Source organism: Cebus imitator, unplaced genomic scaffold, assembly GCF_001604975.1.
Source record: "Cebus imitator isolate Cc_AM_T3 unplaced genomic scaffold, Cebus_imitator-1.0 Scaffold1050, whole genome shotgun sequence".
Taxonomy (NCBI): Eukaryota; Metazoa; Chordata; class Mammalia; order Primates; family Cebidae; genus Cebus; species Cebus imitator.
In genome coordinates this window covers 46,311-51,978 of record NW_016108365.1, presented here as the reverse complement: position 1 = coordinate 51,978, position 5,668 = coordinate 46,311, and the positions used below count along the sequence as shown (strand labels likewise).

Genomic DNA, 5,668 nt, shown 5'->3' with positions numbered 1-5,668 from the left:
TCTGGCTCCAGCTTTTCAACTGGAAAGGTAGTTCTCTCCCAGGGGAAAAACTTCTACTGCTGTGCAGGCTTCTTTTCTTCATATTATCAGGACAAAAATAAAAGTTGATGTAATAAAAAGAATGTATGTGTCAAATTTTCTGGTAATTATTTTTATATCCTTATCAATATCACATATTGTGATGGATATGTTGGCTTCATTTAGATGGAAGGGACATGACAATGGACCTTTTGAGCCAGGATTTCTCTGGGCCTTTTCATGGGATTCAGTCCCTGCCATGGTGGGTGAGGGGAGAGCTCTGGGTGTGGGGTTTAGTCTTTACAATGAACAAAGCTGTTTGGGCAGCAGGTTTAGCTTTGGAAACTTGAAGGTTATGCAGGAGTGTGATCCTCCTCCACATTCAAAAGGTCAAAGTAGAGCAGGTTCTTGTTCAGGGTGCAGTGAGTGAGAGAAGGGAAAGTGACAGAGAGCATTCTTTTATCTTTTTGTGACACACATTCATCCAAGTCTCTGGTGTTTTAAATAATTGAAACAGACCTAGATCCACTTATCTGTAAAGCTGAACTGTGGAGGAGGGAAGCACATTATCCCCGCTACTAGAGAAATCCCTGAAGAGAGATTTGTGAGCCCCCATTTTACCAAAAATGACACACAATTTCATCAAAATAAAGTGACACTGTGGCTGTAGTTGGGGTTTTATTTAGAGCTTTGACTCCACACCTGCTTCCTAAGAGATGGTCCTTCCCCGGGATACTATATGTTAGGAACAAACAGTTCCTCTTGAGAAGTTTTGCTTCTTTTTTCTTTGGAAGAAGATGATGGAAGGAGATGAGGGAAGGGGATGAAGAAAGGAGATATTCTTTGTTCTCTAAAGCAACTTCCTTGTCCTTGTACCTCCTCACCCCTAGTTACCTTAGTGACCTGCTTGGTCACCAACTCTTCTCACCAGTCCCAATCTGTAGAAAAATATGCTTCTCCACGTATTTCCTTGTTCTTTACTCCACAAGTAATCTTTCCCACCTTTGCTGTGCCCCCACATACCCATACCTCGGACATGTCTCTCCCTGCCACGTTTATAACCAACACACGCCTCCCATAGAATCTTATGGGAGATCATAAAAAAATCCTTACTTACTATTTTCATGAATATCCTTTTCTACCCTTGCAATTTCCACTTTTATGTGTCCTTAGATCCAAAGTGAGTATCTTGTAGCCAGGATATGGTTATATATGAGTCATGGATAAACACACCCATTCTAGTGAGAATATATGAGAACACATCTCATCCTTACTGAGATGCTGTGAGGATCTCTCCAGTACCAAGGGGTAAATGCAGAGAGAAACATGAAAGTGATGTCATTAGCTTATATGATTTTAAGAAACATGACCCTTAAAAGCAGGAAGAAAACACATCATACTTGCAAAAAGTAAAATGGGTAAAAATCCCCTTTATTTTGGCAATGATTACAAAATAATTATTTCTCATAATTTCTAGAAAATTAGGGGAAAACTTACTTCCTCGGCATCTCAAGAAATGTAAACGCAGAGCCGGGCGCAGTGGCTCAAGCCTGTAATCCCAGCACTTTGGGAGGCCGAGGCGGGTGGATCACGAGGTTAAGAGATCGAGACCATCCTGGTCAACAAGGTGAAACCTCGTCTCTACTAAAAAAAAAAAAAATACAAAAATTAGCTGGGCATGATGGTTCTTGCCTGTAGTCCCAGCTGCTTGGGAGGCTGAGGCAGGAAAATTGCTTGAACCCAGGAGGCGGAGGTTGCAGTGAGCTGAGATCGTGCCATTGCACTCCAGTCTGGGCAACAACAGCGAAACTCCGTCTCAAAAAAAAAAAAAAAAAAAAGAAACGTAAACGCAGCTTGTGATTATATATCAGATTGGGACCACAAGCTTTGTTCTGAGTAAAACTGAAAAGAGCGACTACGGGACCCAAAGTGGCTGGGAAATGACCCTTTATCATCTACACTTGTCAATTTTCAATTGATTGACTCAAGTATTAGAAAACTCAGATAATTCATAATCTTGTCCAGATATTAGGCAGCGTATTATGTTTGTTTCAATTTGTTAGGGCAGCCATAAAAATGTACCACACACAGGATGACATAAAGAATAGAAATTGCCAGGTGTAGTGGCTCACACCTGCAATCCCAGTACTTTGGGGGGCTGAGGCCAGCGGATCACAAGGTCAAGAGATCGATACCACCCTGGCCAACATGGTGAAACTCTGTTTCTACTAAAAATACAAAAATTAGCTGAGCGTGGTGATGCAGAACATAGGAGAAAGAAAAATACCTCAAGCTCAGCTTTTTCATGGCTCCCAAAAGGCTGAGATATAAAAATAGAAATTTATAGACAAGTTAAACAAGTATCAAAAGTATTACAGAAGCATAGTTTTATACCCTAAAACGTCTATGCTATGTCCGGTGGCCTAGGCTGTAATCCCAGCACTTCGGGAGACCAAGGCAGATGGATCACATGAGGTCAGGAATTTGAGACCAGCCTGACCAACATGGTGAAATCCTGTCTCTTCCAAAAAAAAATACAAAATTATGCAAGTATGATGGCATGCATCTGTAATCACAGCTACTCAGGGGGCTGGGGTAGGGGAATTGCTTGAAGCTGGGTGGCAGATATTGCAGTGAGCCATTGCACTCCAATCTGGGCAACAATAGAGAAAGTCATCTGAAGGAAGAAGGGCAGGAATCTAGCTGAGACAGTATCTGACCAGACTAATTCAAACCAAATGTCTAAATGTTGAAGTCCTTTTTTATTGTATTTCATCAATAATTTAAAGCTTACCTTTATATACTGAAGATTACTAAAGTCACATGAATTAAAGGCATTTGAGTTGAATTTCTATTTCTATTTTCTGATAAAATATTTTTCAGTACATGCTTTTTTCTTTCTTTTTGTCTTTTTCTTTTCTTTCTTTTTTCTTTTTTTGAGTCTTTTAGTTTTTTTGTTTTGTTTTGTTTGTTTGTTTGTTTGTTTGAACTTTTGCTCTTATTACCCATGCTGGAGTACAACTGCACAATCTCAGCTCACTGCAACCTCCACCTCCTGGGTTCAAGTAATTCTTCTGCTTCAGCCTCCAGAGTAGCTGGGATTACAGGCACCCACCACCACGCCGAGCTAATTTTTTGTATTTTTAATAGAGATGGGATTTCATCATGTTGGCCAGGCTGGTCTCGATCTCCTAACCTCAGGTGATCCACCCGCCTTGGCCTCCCAAAGTGCTGGGATTACAGGAATGAGCAATCACTCCTGGCCTGCTGTTACTTTAAGCCAATTTATTAGAGCTCTTCTATGTATTTTGGTAATGGAACCATCACACAGGCACATGACACATGTAAATAGGTACACATACAGGCACACAGAAGTAGATCTTTTACATTTATAAAATTCTTTATTTGCCAATATTATTGTTTTATTTTTATTTTTTTGATGGTAGGGTCATCCTCTGTCACTCATACTGGAGTGCAGTGGCATGATCCTAGCTGACTATAACCTTGAACTCCTGGGCTCAAACAATTTTCCTTCCTCAGCCTCCTAATAGCTAGTGTTGCAGAATTTTGCTCCTTCGTTCAACTCTAACTGGGTTCTTGTCACATGACCAGGAAAGACTAGGCTCATGGACACATTGAGGGGTAAGTAGAGCAGAATTTATGGGGTGAAAAGAAAATAGAAAGAAAAGGAAAAAAAAAAAACCTCTCACAAATTGAGAGGGAGTCCTGCTGACAGAACCCCAGCTCACAGATTGAATTCCAGACCACCACAACACAAGCTGAAGTGACCAGTCTCCTCCCTGCCTGCCGAAGGTGTGAATTTATTAAAGCTCCACCCCATTCTCCCAGGGTGCAGGCAGGTTGGCGATCTCTGATGACCCTTTTTTAATCTGTGTACGCATTTGGCTAGTGTAGACACTAGGACTACAGGGGCTCACCACCATGCCCAGCTAATGTTTTTCTTTTTTCTGTGTAACCAGGCTGGTCTCCAACTGCTGAAGTGAAGTGATCACCCTACCTTAGCTTCTCAAAGTGCTGAAATTACAGGCAGGAGCCACCATACCTTGCCTGGCTGGCATGCAGTGGCACAATTTTGGCTCACTGCAACCTCTGCCTCCTGGGTTCAAATGATTCTCCTGCCTCAGCCTCCCAAGTAACTGAGAATACAGGCACCCACCACCACGCCTGGCCAATTTTTTTTTTTTTTTACATTTTTAGTGGAGACGGGTTTCACCATGTTACCCAGGATGGTTTCAATCTTCTGACCTCATGATCTGCCCACCTCAGCCTCCCAAAGTGCTGGGACTACAGACATGAGCCACCACGCCCAGCCTATCATAGGATCTTATAAAGCGATTTAGATAAGTGCTTTTAGTTTGGTCTGTATCTTTTAACTGGACCATTGGATTCAGGGTAGAGCCCAAATTGAATTTTGGGTTCTCAAAAAGAGAGCAAGGCCTTGGGGACCTGGTCATGCAATATTTTCAGTGTGTTTTGCTACAAAAACATTCTCCCAAGGCTGAGGGGATCCCAGGGCCAATCAGCCCACTCTGTGATCAACCCATTTCCCAGCCATTATATAACCAAAGTCAAGTATTCTCACAATACAAAGTAATTTCTGATGCCATCCAAAGCCAACGTTAGGTCACGCAATGCAAAGGAACAGAGTTTTAGACCTGAGAGGTCTTAGTCCTCTCTTGGATTTCCTCTTGGGATTCCCTGAGGAAAAAACAGCAGTTTTTCACAAAAATGAGTCTGTGGTGCCTTTTGTGCTTTTCTTAAGGGATCCCAGGGTATATGAATTTTATTTTATTTTATTTTATTTTTTCCTTATATGGCACCAAGGTTGGTAAGAGAAAAGAGGGGCTGATAGAAATAAATAGGGAAGGTCGGGCACAGTGGCTCACTAATCCTAGTACTTTGGGAGGCCAAGGCAGGTGGATCACGAGGTCAGGAGTTGCAGACCAGCCTGGCCCACATAGTGAAATCCCATTTCTACTAAAAATGCAAAAAATAGCCAGGTGTGGTGGCATGTGCCTGTAATCCCAGCTACTCAGGAGGCTGAGGTGGGAGTATTGCTTGAACCCGGGAGGCAGAGGTTGCAGTAAGTGGAGACCACGTCATTGCACTCCAGCCTCCAGCCTGGGCAACAACATGAGATTCCATCTAAAAAAAAAAGAAAAAGAAAAAGAAAAAAGAAAGAAATAGGGAAACAGAAAGTGCATGTGATTAGCAGGAGGTTTAAGGAGAGAAACATTTAGTTGACTGAGAAATGTTTACAAAGAGAGAACAGAAAACTTAAAACAATATATACACATAAAGTCCAAAATATTAAGTTTTAATTAAGTCAAGTTTTGACTATAGAGCTAAAAAAAAAAGTCCTTTCAAATCTTTTATTACCAGATGTTAGCCAGGATGAGCAGTTGATATTCCTGGCTTTTCACCTTCTTTACCAAAAGGTATCCTCCCAAGTGCCTTCACCAAAGTTATGACTATTAGGCCACAGGGTGGGTGGCCTTTGTTCTCTGATGAGGTAGCAAACTGAGCCATGGCAGAAGTGTTCAATTTTTTTTTTTTTTTTTTGAGACGAAGTCTTGCTCTGTTGCCCAGGCTGGAATGCAGTGGCATGATCTTGGCTCACTGCAACCTC

General features: G+C 41.8%; 1 pseudogene; it reads left to right on the top strand.

Annotated features, from left to right (window-relative positions):
* The first annotated feature begins 215 nt into the window (after positions 1-215).
* Positions 216-5,668, top strand: part of LOC108298704 — a 7,280-nt pseudogene continuing 1,827 nt past the window's right edge.